The sequence below is a fragment of the Leucopleurus acutus genome (assembly GCF_964270905.1).
Source record: "Leucopleurus acutus genome assembly, chromosome: 4".
NCBI lineage: Eukaryota > Metazoa > Chordata > Mammalia > Artiodactyla > Delphinidae > Leucopleurus > Leucopleurus acutus.
Window position 1 is genome coordinate 22,200,085 of NC_139146.1, and position 15,411 is coordinate 22,215,495.

A 15,411-nucleotide genomic window follows, 5' to 3' on the forward strand; every position below is an offset into this window, starting at 1 on the left:
TAGTGTGTGCATTTGCACGAACAGTGCACAGGTATGCCTGACAAGTGAATGAATCATTAAAGACATGAAACCTCTCTAATATATAAGCTACTTTCTAAAATGCAGAAAAAAGTCTGATAGTTGATGTACTATAATTCTCTTCTTTCAGATACGAGTCTGAATATAGGTCTCTCTTCTCATTGTGATAACATTTTTTAGCACAGTAAAAAAATGAGACCTTTCGGATGATTTACCCATAGTCACACAGCTAATGAACGGCAGAACAGAAATTCAAACCCATGACGATTTCATTCAAAAGTTCAAATATTTTCCACTGCATGTGCTGCCTGCAGAAAAGTGGTGTGGATGGGAAGACAAAGCAGGAGGCTGGCAGGGACAGCCAGCCTACAAAATATATATTTCTAATTCTACGATATCTAATTCATTTCTAACATTCGAAGGAAAGGCACTAAAATTAATAAGCACTTGCCCTGTGATGAAAAATAAACTCAGCCTCAGAGAGATTGTAGTGGCTTCTCCAAGGTCACAGAGCTAGTATATGAGAGAGCCAGGATCCAAACCCAGAGATAATGGGACTTAAAATGTTAGGCAATGGGCGAAACATTTTCAACTATGATACCTCTTTAAACCTGACAACAATCCGAGGAGAAGAATGCTACAGTGATGGAAAGGAATTGGAATCAAACACAAGAGACAGATTTGCTAGGCTTCGTTATGGGTTACTTCAGGCAAATTAGCTCCTGCATTTTGGGAGGAGGGGAGGGAAGAAAAAATATATTAAAAATGTTTTACTTTCCCAAGTGGGAAAAATGAGGAGATCAGATTCTGCTTGTAGGCTCAAATCTCTTTCTTTATGTATGGTAAATATTATTCTGTCTTCTTTTATGTTCTGATGAGGGTCTCAATCAGAAGTTAAGATAGTTCTTACATCAGAATTTCTGCAGAGATTAAATAGAGTTCTACAGGAAAGCCTGCAGTTGTGTTCAGGACAACCTAAACCTAAACAACCTATGACGGTCGCTGGGACTGCCCTGTGAGGTCTACCCCTGTAGAAAACTTTGGTGTTGGGGAGAATTTTATTTCCCTTTTCATTCTTTTTCAAAAGAGGGATATTCCATTCCTCTCACAGATGGGACAATATAACACTTCTGGATGTCTCCTGTCACTTTTCTCCTGGGAAGACGAGCTAATGTGATTGGTGAAAAGCCTGAAAGCCACCGAGCCATGATTTTTCCAAGGACTCTGGTCATTGAATTGAAAAGTAAGTGACAGCCAATCTTTTCTCTTACTGGTTTGGACGGGCTGTGCTCATGGGCAGTGGGTTCACCTGTGCTTCAAGATCCAGGAAGTAAGCAAACTTTCCCCAGGTAGGGTCAGCTAGGCTTCTGATCTTCTTGCCAGCTTGTCTGTGAACGGGTGAGTCAGGAGGCCCATCACCAGAGGCCAATTAACTTTAATTTAATAAATCTTAATTCCCTACAGGAAGTGCTATTTTAGCCTAACTTAATAAATGTTAGTTCCCTAAAAGGAAGTGCTATTTTAGTCTCAGGTCCAAGTCACATTGTCCTGTCCACCTTTATTGTGAGTAAAACTGATAATTTAAAGTTAAAACCTAAAAGGAAGGTGAACTGTGTGAGGGCTACTCTAAGGCTAGAACTCGTGAGATAGGCATTTCGGTCCTCTGCTGTCTTGAAAACACTGGCATAACATAACCGTCAGCTGGATCTGGCTCCATGTTCTTAAGAGTCATAGGTTTGTTTTGCATTTTTCTTTGTTTTCTGCTTAAAAGGCACATAATAAATACCTGTTGATTGATTAGAGTAAGTTACTAAACAGGAGCTGGTGTTTAAATTAATCATACTTGAGCCAAAACAGCTGGTCTAAGGCACTGAACCAATCTCAGAAATCAAATATATCTACCTTCCCACCAGAAAATAACATGTTGTATTTTAAGATGAAGGGAGAGGAGGAAGAGGAAAAGGTGCTGAAGGGACCTCTTACTGGCACCAGAAGTGCTCAGTCTGAAATCCACTCCAGCTTTCTGCCACCTCTGAGGGTGTCATGCTAATAGCCGGCAAGTCCGAAGAGGCAAAGGGTCATCGAGGGTCAAAACAAATGAAAAGATTCCATGTACTGTGGAATTTATGTTGATGTTCCTCTGAGGAAAGCAGAAGTAACTTTTGATTGACTGCTTCATTCATTCATTTATTGCAAGGAGGTATAGAGCACCTATAACTCTTCTAGGTAGAACAGTTTTCTTTGCATTTGCAAATGCTTCCAAGATGAAGGGAACCTGTAGAAAGCCCGATGTGGTCATAGATCAAACCATGTTCTCCAGGCCAACTTTACCAATAATAAAGCTGATTTTTCTTTTTCTTTTTTTTGGCTCCATCTGTCTAACTCTGGTCTGTTTCTTAATTGGTTCCGAAATTAAAAGGGAGAGAAGGGGATGATTCATTATTGCCCCCTAAAATTTCACAATGTTTATTTGTATAAAAAAATTAAATTTTACGGAACTTGTTCTTAAAATATTCCTTAGTTTAGACTGGTTTGCATCAACCAAATTTTTGGTAAGTGCCAATGGACAGTAGTTAGATGTTACACTTCCTGCCATGTTCCTGTGATGCAGCTAGCTGAAGAACCATGTTGGCTGTAGGATGGAGGAAACTGAAAGAAGTTGCCCAAATAGAAGGCCACTCTGCTTCCACATTGGAAGATGGAGGTGGCCAGTGGAGACAGGCTGGGCTTGGCTAAGATTCTTAAGAAGTTTAGGGTTTTCATTCAGAGCTCATATATATGGAAAGGCAGCAAAGGCCCCCCACTGCACATCTTACAGTATGATCTCCTCAACTTAATCCTGGAACCCCTTTGAAGCAAATATAACTACATGCCTACCTTAACCATAACAAAATGGAAAGCTTTATCAAAGCATTTAACACTGAGCAATAACTTCCCGAGTATTCCTTATAAGGCATTTGAGGATTCAAGCAAAGCCCCTTGAGTATTCCTTGTGTTTTCAAAACACACTCTTGGTAACCAAATAAACTAACTTGCTAAATAGGTTTATTGACTCCTAGCCAGTTAAATGTCAGAATCATTTACCAAAGTCACTCACCTTGGTTCTGGAATGTTGGATCCATAGCTCTCTGTTTTGGCAGTAATTGGATATAGCATGGTCAGTTTTCTATTACAACTCCTCTTAACTTATAACAGCAAAATAAGGTTATCTGCATTTGGAAGTATATTTATCTTTTTATTATTTACAAACACATTTGTGATTGGTGAGTTAGGGTAGATGCACACATGCATCTTGTCCAAGGGAGGTATCAAGTTATTAAAAAGTATACAGTGGAGAAAAAAAAAGCTGCTAAACCTATTCCTGTTTTTTTTAGTGAGTATTAAGGAATACTACAGGACAGAATTAGTCACTAGTGCCCTGGATCCTGAAATAATCAATAAATAATCAAATGAAATAATCAAACTACTAGAACTCTAGATTGGCACAAACGGAAGCACAATCTATGGAAATTTCTCAGTAACACATCTGTTTATCTACATTTTGCTCTCACTAAATCGTTGAGCACCTTAGGTTAGAAATTCAGTTTACTAATCCAAGAGTCTGTGCCTGGTACATGGTAGGCATTTGACATATAATTGTTAAGTGAATAAAAGCAGTTGATAATTTATAACTCAGGAGTAAAATAGATTTCAGGTAGAAGCTTCTGCTAGGTGAGTAATGAATACAATTTACAGGTACCTCTCCAGGAAGCCTCACGAATGTCAGTTATTATCCTTTGCTATCATTATTAAATAGAAGTTCTAAAGAATGAACAGAAATGGCACCTAATATTGTTCATTAAAAGTAGACAAAGAGGGCTTCCCTGGTGGCGTAGTGGTTGGGAGTCCGCCTGCTGATGCGGGGGACGTGGGTTCGTGCCCCGGTCTGGGAGGGTCCCGTGGGCCATGGCCGCTGGGCCTGCGGGCCATGGCCGCTGGGCCTGCGCGTCCGGAGCGTCCGGAGCGTGTGCTCCGCGGCAGGAGAGGCCACGGCAGTGAGAGGCCCGCCTACCGCAAAAAAAAAAAAAAAAAAAGTAGACAAAGATATAATTGAAACTATAAAAGCACTCAATCTTTTTCTTATGGTAAGCACCCAATATTAAATGGAAACAATAGAACATTCCCACAAAGCAATTCTATTAAGCTTCACTCTACTTTTTAAGAAGGAAGGTTTTCATCTAAGGTTTTCATCAGTTTTGTTTCCATTTCTACTAATTTTTCATGTTTTAAAAGATAACTGATTTTTTTTTTTAAAAAAACACCCTGTAATCAACTTCTAAATAAACAGGTACTTCCACATATTAGTGATCTTGTAGAAAGAACACCCAGAACTTAATAAAACCCCAGAAGACTTTAGAAAAATCTGAATCACAAGAACGTAGTGCTTATTTGGTTTCAGGCCATGGGCTACTTCATTGTTGGGATTTTCTAAGTCAGATAGTGTTACATTTGGAATATGCCAGCAAGCATTAAAAATAATGACCGTAAAAGAAAATCTGGCCTTCCCCAGTCAGATGTAAGACCAGACTTTCCAAAGCCAGTGTTCTGCTTAGGGCAGCAGAGGGCAGTAAACGCACTGTTAATTGATCACATAAACCTTTTATTACAATCTGGAGAGAAATGTATTTCCATACAACTGCATTTTCCATTTTAAACACTACACGTGTAAGTGGTTTGAAAGACAATACATTTTTTTTTGGTCTCAGATGCATTTCTGGAGCCATACAGAACGTTTACAAAGTACAATGAGATATCTATATAGTAATTCAAGGACTTACAGTTCATCTTAATATAACAGAAAAATGAAGACAATACTATATTGGGACCTTGGTCTAAAATTTACCTGTGTAGTGTTAGGCGATACTAAATGTGGTAACCTGTCAGAGACAGAGTGCTGTGTTTATATTAGCAATGAATTTAAGAGGTGCAAGGGCCCTTGAGGTCAACTAATTAGCCAAGCCCCTCTTTTTAACTGACCTGGAAAGTTTACTGGATTCTCTCAACTGGATAGAAGCTAAGCTATAATCAGAACAGCAGTCTCCTCATTCCTCTCATTCTACAGTTTTTTTTTTTTATTATTCATTTATTTATTTATTTTTGGCTGAGTTGGGTCTTGTTTGTTTGCTTGTTTGTTTGTTTGGCTCCCTGACCAGGGATCGAACCCACACCTCCTGCATTGGAAGTGCAGAGTCTTAACCACTGGACCGCCAGGGAAGTACTATGCATTGGGTCTTCGTTGCTGCGTGTGGGCTTTCTCTAGTTGCGGCGAGTGGGGGGCTACTCTTTGTTGCGGTGTGCGTGCTTCTCATTGTGGTGGCTTCTCTTGTTCCGGAGCATGGGCTCTAGGCACTCGGGCTTCAGTAGTTGTGGCGCATGGGCTTAGCTGCTCCACAGCAGGTGGGATCTTCCCGGACCAGGGATCGAACCCGTGTCCCCTGCATTGGCAGGCAGATTCTTAACCACTGTGCCACCAGGGAAGCCCGTACAGTTTTTTATTTTGCCACAAAGGTCTAGGAATCTAACTTGGAAATGCAGTAGTGTTCAAAATCACTCGATCTTGTCTCTGCAAAAGTTTCTTTTCAAGAGGTGGGGAGAAAATAAACCCAGTAATGTCACATATTTGAATGTCACATATTTAAATTTTTCTCTACCTATGGCAAATCAATATATATATTTCACGATCTTCGAAAGTAGTACCCTGTCACTCCCTAACCTCAACCCCAGGACTAGGTAGAAGACATTGCTCTTTCAACCTCAGCAAACTCACATAAATCTGGTCCCCTTTCCTTCTTGGCATCCTCCAGCACTGTATCATGATTAGAGATGTTACTAAATGAGACCAGAATTGGCTATCGATGCTTTCTTAGTTGTGACCTTCCAAAGCCTGGGCTTCAATCTGGAACATCTGTCGTTCATTTTCCCTACTAATTTAGGAATGTCAGCATCAGGGGAGACGGTTAAATGACCAATAGTAAAATGACCTCTGGGAGAGAAGACATCTCAGTGAAGCCAGGACACTGCTGTAACAGTCACACTGAAACATTGCATTTCTGGACTTTGTTGATCTATCTGGAACAGTCAGGAGGTCTGACTAGCATTAGTAAGTTCAAGGGCTGCCAATGACTTTCTTCTGACCCCCGCAGCAATTTCTTCCTTCTTTAAAGAACACATGCTGCAATGAACATTGTGGTACATGACTCTTTTTGAATTATGGTTTTCTCAGGGTATATGCCCAGTAGTGGGATTGCTGGGTCGTATGGTAGTTCTATTTTTAGTTTTTTAAGGAACCTCCATACTGTTCTCCACAGTGGCTGTATCAATTTACATTCCCACCAACAGTGCAAGAGGGTTCCCTTTTCTCCACACCCTCTCCAGCATTTACTGTTTGTAGATTTTTTGATGGTGGCCATTCTGACTGGTGTGAGATGATATCTCATTGTAGTTTTGATTTGCATTTCTCTAATGATTAATGATGTTGAGCATTCTTTCATGTGTTTGTTGGCAATCTGTATACCTTCTTTGGAGAAATGTCTATTTAGATCTTCTGCCCATTTTTGGATTGGGTTATTTGTTTTTTTGATATTGAGCTGCTTGTAAATTTTGGAGATTAATCCTTTGTCAGTTCCTTCATTTGCAAATATTTTCTCCAATTCTGAGTGTTGTCTTCTCATCTTGTTTATGGTTTCCTTTACTGTGCAAAATCTTTTACGTTTCATTGGGTCCCATTTGTTTATTTTTGTTTTTATTTCCATTTCCCTAGGATGTGGGTCAAAAAGAACCTTGCTGTGATTTATGTCATAGAGTGTTTTGCCTATAGTTTCCTCTGAGAGTTTGATAGTGTCTGGCCTTACATTTAGGTCTTTAATGCATTTTGAGTTTATTTTTGTGTACGGTGTTAGGGAGTGTTCTAATTTCATTCTTTAGCCAGGACATAGAAGCAACCTAAGTGTCCATCCACAGATGAATGGATAAAGAAGATGTGGCACATATATACAATGGAATATTACTTAGCCATAAAAAGAAACGAAATTGAGTTATTTGTAATGAGGTGGATGGACCTAGAGTCTGTCATACAGAGTGAAGTCAGAAAGAGAAAAACAAATACCGCATGCTAACACATATATATGGAATCTAAAAACAATGGTCATGAAGAGCCTAGGGGCAAGACGGGAATAAAGATGCAGACCTACTAGAGAATGGACTTGAGGACACAAGGAGGGGGAAGGGTAAGCTGGGACAAAGTGAGAGAGTGGCATGGACATATATACACTACCAAATGTAAAATAGGTAGCTAGTGGGAAGCAGCCACATAGCACAGGGAGATCAGCTCGGTGCTTTGTGACCACCTAGAGGGATGGGATAGGGAGGGTGGGAGGGAGGGAGACACAAGAGGGAAGAGATATGGGGATATATGTATATGTATAGCTGATTCACTTTGTTATAAAGCAGAAACTAACACACCATTGTAAAGCAATTATACTCCAATAAAGATGTTAAAAAAAAAAAAAAAGAACACATGCTAAGCCTTAGAGACCTCTTACTTTCATTTTCACTAGTTGCTTTGTTCTTAGCCAGCTTGCTTTGTTCTAAGTCTGTAGTCTTTCAGCAAGTCAAGTGCCAGGCTGAAATCCCAGAGCAAATTTCTCCAAGGCCAAAGAAGGAAATGTTCTACAGTCTTTGGAAACCAATAACCAAGAACATTAGGTTATCTTATTTGGATGTTAATATATTGGATGTTACACATTTTTCACGAAAATTAGACATTTTATGGATTAGCTCTGTATCTTCATTACATCACATTCTCTAACAAAGGTTAAAGGTGCATGGATAGGTCCATGGGTTTTTTTTTGGTTTTTTTTGGTTTTTTTTTTTGCTGTACGCGGGCCTCTCACTGTTGTGGCCTCTCCCGTTGTGGAGCACAGGCTCCGGACGCGCAGGCTCAGCGGCCATGGCTCACGGGCCCAGCCGCTCCGCGGCATGTGGGATCTTCCCGGACCGGGGCACGAACCTTTGTCCCCTGCATCGGCAGGCAGACTCTCAACCACTGCGCCACCAGGGAAGCCCCGATAGGTCCATGTTTTAAGTAGACACTACATTTTTTGTAAAATATAAGGTTTTTCAAACAAAGTCAAAGGGAATACCACCATAGAGGCTCTGGTGTTATAAATTTTACTTAAGATGCTGTATATCTTATGATTTCTTGAGGAGATGGCTAATATCTAAGGGAATTATCCAGAGCTGTGCCAGAAACATGGGGGAAAAACATGGAACCTCTTTGTATAGAAACTACCATGTACTATTCTATATTCATTTTCCCCAGATGGCAAATGGTTATCTAGAAGTGACCGTGGATGGGGGGTTTCCCATTGTGCTTTTGGTTGGTTGGCCAGAAAAGCCACAGAGCCTCAGGCCAAGGACCAAGTGGAGCTTTGTTTTCTTGTTTGTGTGCTGAAATGTATTACCGCCTGGCAAGGATTAGGTGTGGAAACCTGAAGCCAGGATTTTCAAAATTCTGGCTCTGAGGCAAACCCCAAACAACAAAGGGAAGCTATTTGTTTGGAAAGCCCAGTGTCTGGGAATGTCAGAGCTAAAAGGTCAATTGTAGAGTTATCAGGAAGTTCAATGAATACCTTATTAACATGAGAGAGACAGAGACAGAGAGAGACAGAGAGAAAGGAGAAAAAGAAGGGAGGGAGGGAAAGAAAAGGGAATAGCAGCATAGAGTGGGAGTTAAAATGGGCTCCAGGTTAAAAACCACTTACTAGTTCAACCACCTAAGCCTCTGTTTTCTGAAACATTAAATGGGAATAATAATACCCACCTAGGTTACAGGGTTATTCTAAGAATTCATTGACTTAATCTCTGTAAATGACTTAGTGCAGTGTCTTGAACCTGTCAAGTGTGCTCAGTAAAAGCTAACCATTGTTACTCTTATTTTAAAGTAACTGGATAAAAAGGAGGGAAAAGATGTACCCATTGTGAGGTACAGTTCCTTAAACACTCCCATGTTATTAGCTAATCATTTAGAGCCTTGTGGGGAAGGACCTACTCTTCAAGTAGTACATCAGTGGATTCAGGTCCTATAAGAATCTCATCAATTTATTCAACCTTTTGAATTTATAGAATCTATACAACCTGGGACAGACTGGGTCACCATTTGTTCAGTTTGCACCCTGCCCAAGAGGAACAGTTTAGGGGATCTTTCATTTTCCAAGTCTTGCACCCCAGATTTGGATTGCATCATCCCAGAAGAAGTGGCATTTTTTTTTTTTAGTTTTGCATAAATGTTCCATATGACCTAGCAGCAGCCCTGGGGTCCAATCCCAAATCCCACAGCTTCATGACCAGACCTTACAGTCATTCCCTGGCTTCCCTTCTCCATGTGAGACTGCAGAGAAGTTCCTCCCTTGGGATCTGCTGGGTAAGGAGGGAGCTGTGCTCTAGAGGCCCAGCCTCTGGGGAAGAGAAATGAATTCAAGCCTCTCCTAGCTGTTGCCTCCACCCAGAAACTGCCAGGGGGAGGGAGACTGCCTTTTCTTCCTCCCTAGAGAGCTCATATCTCAATTCTGGCCAAAAGGTATTGCTTGAATACTGAGGTGTGGGAGCTAGAAGGAGAGATGATGGAAATAAACCACATTTTCTGTTTCCCTTTTCACTCCAGCAGCCTGAATGGATGGTGGAGAGCTTCACAGCCATTGTCATTGAGTCCCTCTGTCTGAACTGCCATCCTCTGACCCACCTAAGATTAACTGTGCTTGTCCTGTCAGACTTGGATTTCTGTGATCTGCAATCCCATCCCCTCTCTATTTCTTCTTAGCATCTCAAATGTAATAATTTAATTCATCCTCAGACATGTTTAACTCTCATTCTCTACCCTACTTTCATACATGTCCTCTCTTTCATTTCTCTTTCCTATGATGGGACAAAATACACCACCACGAGGCAAGCTCAGTAATGTGTATCTGCAATGGAGTAAGTTCTCACCCAATGGCTGCACCCGTAATTTCACTTGGCCCTCAGTTTAATTTGCCCTCAGCTTTTGGACATTACAGACAGTTTGCATTCCTCAAGCCCAGGATCATGGCTAGTAGGGTAGTAGGGAGAAAAGTGCCTGTCATTCTCCAAAGATACGACCTGCCAACAAAATGTGGATAAGCCCAAGAAACCATTTCCAAACATGGAAACATGAGTGGATCAGTTTGGGGCAGATGGAAATTTCTGCCAGTTCTTAATTTTGCCAATCTCCCTAGCTGATTTCTCAACCACTCAACACAGGATGAAAGGGGAAAAAATGACTTCTATTTCCAACACTTAGGCTCTATTAGAAATGATAAAAGTTTTTTCATAATAAGTAAAATAGATAATAGAAAAATTAGGGGCCTGAGGATTATCCTGAAACCCTTTACAATTATGGAAAATTCATAGCAAGGTTAAGGGTTTTTTTTTAAAGAACTGAATATTTTCATTACCTTCTCTGTTTGTAGGTACTTTATAGCTAAGTTTATTTTTGCATTGCCAGAAAATTTTTAGCTGTTCACTGATTAATGGAAGGAACATGTACCCCCAACCCAAAGGCATAAAAGTTCCAAAAATGCATTATCAATGCTTCCTTTATAAATTGACTGTCTTCTATCACTCCGTGATTGGGGCTTCAGAAACTTTTTCTTTTGTTTTCCTATTACTTTTCTAATCAGGTTTTCTCTATTTCCTTTGCTGACTCTTCTTTCTCCTCTATTCCTAACAGTCGGTTCTCTCAGGGCAAATTTTTGGCTTTTCTCTCTGAAAGCAATCCCTCAGTGGGCTTCTCTGCTCTCAGGGATTCAGCTATTGCTTCTACGTGGATTCTTCAAATCTACAACCACATTAACAACTGGTTGCCAGTCATCCACTACATGAAAGCCTGCTCTGTCTTCAAAACAATAGATTCAAAAGTAAAATTACATCTTTTCTACAAACAAGGCCCTAGCTTCTTATTCTGTCAGTGGAGTTAAGACTTAAATGAAGGTAACATCCAAAGAGCCATATACTAGAAATTGACAAGGGATTAGAAATAAGCCTGCCTTCCTGGTGATTCACTGCATCACTTTTGGGACCAAACATTTTATGGGTTACTTAATTATCCTCTTTTGCTTTACATTTGCGTGTCAGTGATTTGATGAATATTTATTCAGCACTTACTCTGTGCCAGGTGCTGCTCTAGATGCAGGCAAACAGCAGTGAACATGAAAGACCCTAAAGGACTTTGCAATTTTAGAGGGAAGAAGCCAATGATAAACTCATAAAAATATAAAATAAAGTACCAATAAGAGCAATATAGAGGGTAAAAACAGGCTAATGCGACAGAGCAGGGATAGGATGGGGTGGAGGCTGCTTTAGATGGGTGGTGCCTCTCTGAGGAGGTAGTATTAGAATTTACACCTGGATAACAAAGATACAGAAATGCAAAGATGGGATGCAACATACTAGGAAAAGTATGTTGCAAACCAAAGGGAGAGTATATTCAAAGGCTCTGAGATGTGGACAAGCTTAGCATATTTGAGGAAAAGTAAAAGGAAATGAGGCAGTAAAAGGCAGGTATCAACTCATGTGGATTCTGTAGGGCATGGTTTTTCAACCTTGGCACTATTGACATTTGAGACCAGATAATTCTTTCTTGTTGGACCCTGTTTTGTGTAGTGCAAGGTGTTTAGCAGCATTCCTGGGCTCTACCCACTAGACTCCAGTAGGCTTTCCCCAGTAGTAGCAACCAAAACATGTCTCCAGAAAGTGCCAAATGTCTTTGGCATTGTGAGGGTGAAACAGTCTCCAGCTGAGAACCACTGCTGTAGGCCAAGGTAAGAAATTTGGATGTTATCCTAAGTGCAGTGGGAAGCTATTAGAACATCTTAGGCAGAGAGTGATAAGAAATGAGTTGCACTGTAGGACGTTTACACTGGCTTTTGTGGAAAGAGACGAGAGTAGAGGCAGGGAAGAAATCAGAAAGCTACAATATAAGCTTAGGTCAGACACAATGGACTGAAATGGTAGCCAAGAGGATTCATCTAGGAACTAGGTAGAGGGGGTTGCAAGGAAGAAAAGAATCAAGCATGATGCTTAGGTTCTTTGCTGGAGCCATGAAGTAGTTGGACCTAAGCCTTAAGCCTGAGATGGTAGTGCCATTTATTGACAAGGAAGACTAGGAAACAGAGTGGTGGGTGCAGGAGATAGAAATCAAGAATTCTGTTGGCCATACTAAGTTTGAGATGTCTATTAGGTATCCAAGTGCAGATGTGAAGCAGGCAGTTAGATACATGAGTGTGGCACCTAGAGGACAGTCAGGATTGGAGATTTAAATTTATAGATCGAATTTGAAGATGAGAACTAGATGGGATTCCCTAGTGTATTAACTTCCTGTGGATGATATAACGAACTGAGTACACACTGGTGGCTTAACACAACAAAAATGTATTCTTTCACAGTCTGGAGGCCAGAAGTCCAAAATCAGGGTGTCTGTAGGGGCTGTACTCCCTCTGGAGACTCTAGGGGAGAATCCATTCCTCACTTTTTCTAGCTTCCGGTGGCTGTCACAATCCTTGACTGCAGCCTTTTGGCCACACCTCTCCAAGCTCTACCTCTTTGGTCACAATGCCTCCTCTTCTGTTTGCCAAATCTCCCCTGTGTTTCTCTTATGAGGACATTTGTCATTGGATTTAGGGCCCACCTGAATAATACAGGATGATCTCTTCATCTCAAATTCCTTAATTTAATTACATCTGCAAAGATCCCTTTTCCAAAATCAGGTAACCCTCACAAATTCTGGGAATTAGGATGGTGACATATCTCTTTGGGGCCACCACTCAACCCACTACACCTAGGGAGAGAGTACAGATAGAGAAGACAAAAGGCTTGCTCCAAGGCTGGCACTCCAATGACAGCGCCTTGGAGACGCCAACACACAGAAGTTAGTAGAGGATGAAGAGCTAGGAAAGAACAGCCAGACAGTGCAGGGGCCACAGACGACTAGAGCGAGAGCCTGGGGTTCCTGCTTCTTTTCTCTCTCTCATGTTTCTTTGCACCATATTTGTCCCAGAATAATTTTGAAAGATACTCCTTGAATTGAAATGAATGTTTACAGTGATCTTCTTAAAAAGCACATTGTTCAGGCCATTAAACTTCCTTGAGCTTGTTGGAAAAACTCAGAGGTAATCATCCACACGTTTATTGCTTTAGGTGAGCACATGGAAAAAAGAGAAAGAAAAAAAATCGTTTTATTTTGTGCCAAGTTTTTACTATAAAAGTAACCATCACTCTTCTTTTAATTCTTTATTCCCAAGGCACAAAGGACTAACATTTGAAACCTATTTAGCAAATTCTTTGAAACTTGTAGCAAACTTCCAAAGTTAAATTTAGGATTCAAATCTCTGTGATTAGTCAGTGAAGTGAAAGGGACGGAGAGTAATGATTCAAGGAAACTGCTTTCCTCTGATGCCCTGATATGGCAACGGAAAATATATCTTCACTCCGGGGGAAAATATATTCATTGTCTTTTCATAAAAATAATAGATTCAGTGTTACCAGTAACTTTAGAGTCAATACTTCTCAGCTTTACACACTAATGAACAAATATATCCTAAAACCCTTTGAATAGAAATATATCATGTAGGATCAAAATGTCATCTGTCTTACAGTGTAAAAATTGGTAACTTGGAGAAATACATTTTAAATCAGAGTAAAATGAATGTATGGCATCAGAATGCAGGAACACTAGTCCTTCCCCCGCACCCCCAGGTGTGGCTCTCTTACTGGATGGCAAGGTACTCTAGGTCCTACCTCTCAAAAACTCTAGGGGGAGCAATTTGAGGGAAAGTTTCAACTTTTCTTCTAGTCATCTTCCTTCTAGAAGGAAAACGATGACTGAAGCAGTCTGTTTCCTGAGATGATTGAAGACTGCAAGAGGAGGCTTGAAGAATTCTCTATAGTTTCCCTGGGCTTACACAACTGTGGACAAGTTGTAGGGTGGAGCTATTCAGGATCCTCATCCCCTCCACTGGAGATGGATTCAGTACTTGCAGTCTTGTACTTTTGACCCTCTCCTCCATCTCCCACCCTCACTCCTACCTGCCACAGGGTCCTAAGGGGTAAACAAAACTATATAAGGCTGAGTTCTGCTTGTCTAGGGCCTTACACCTCCCAATCAAGTACAAAATCTACTAAGTAATGGACCAGTCAATTAACTTGGTGTACGAAGTTGAAGACAAGTGCACTTTATCCTTAAAATCGGAGGATTTAAAGTAATATGACGTGTCTGAACACCTTTGAGATCACCTCCCACCACCCCCACTACCATACACGCACCACATATATCCAAACCAATATTCTGATCTGAATAAGCATTTGGATGGTAATGTCAACTAATGGAAACATAAACAAACCACATTTTTTTGAGATGCAGAAAGGATGAAAACAATGCCTACTATTCGAGAACACAACAGAGTAAATTGAAAAGTGCCTTGAAAAATAAAAGTTAAAGCAGGAAAAGTGTCAAGGAATTGCTGAAGCTAAGAAATGATGCACGACTTGCCAAAAGTCGAAAGTTCAACAAGCAGCTCTTTGATGTGACTAGAGAATTAACTCATCTCTGCATTGTGTTCACTACATAAGTGGAGGGGTATTTTGGCAAGAAAAGTGGCAGCAGATTCTTGGCTTTTCCCATCAGGCTCTGACAGGAGTGAGCAGCCCTGGGTTCCAGTGCAGACTCTGTGACCTTCCCCTTTTGTGACTGAAATAAGTCCTTGTCCCCTTCTGAGGCCCTCTTTCTCCATCTACAAAATAGGAGCAATAACGAACACACACACATTCGAAGGTTTGTTGTAAGGATAACATGTATTAGCAGATACGAAAGTGCTTTGAAAAAGTTTAAAGTTGCAAGTCATTTTATCATGTAGTAAAGGGAATCAGGATTGAGATTTTTCTGACACTACTCAGTCCTCGTAATCAACTAGGATAATCACCATTGTTTGCATCAGACCTCCTCAGATAGTAATTAGAGTAGCTACCATGTATTTAGTGTCACATGAACAGAGCATTTAACAATAATCTTTGATATAGGGTTATTACTTCCATCTTCACAGATGACAAAAATAAAGTCCAGAGGGATTAAATGGCTTTCCAAACCACAATTCTGATAGACGGAGGAGCTGGGGTTTGAATCCAGATCCGATTCCCAGGCACATTCTCGTACATACTAGGTCACACAGAATGAAGACCAGAGAGATGTGAAACATGGCCCCCAATTGCATGGGTGGGTGTATTGATGGACCCCGGCCTACCTATTCTCTTCACTAATTCTCAAGAGCCTTTCAAGTCAGCAGCACC

General features: G+C 40.7%; 1 protein-coding gene and 1 long non-coding RNA gene across 4 annotated transcripts in view; one reads left to right on the forward strand and one right to left on the reverse strand.

Annotated features, from left to right (window-relative positions):
• Positions 1 to 15,411, reverse strand: part of SYNPO2 (synaptopodin 2) — a 169,633-nt gene that overhangs the window by 88,969 nt on the left and 65,253 nt on the right. The gene's annotated exons all lie outside the window — the stretch shown is intronic.
• LOC309961334 overlaps positions 1,136 to 15,411 on the forward strand; it is a 66,834-nt gene continuing 52,558 nt past the window's right edge. Inside the window, exon 1 of the long non-coding RNA XR_014326179.1 lies at positions 1,136 to 1,261. This is a non-coding gene — a long non-coding RNA (uncharacterized lncRNA). The remainder of the gene's footprint in view (positions 1,262 to 15,411) is intronic.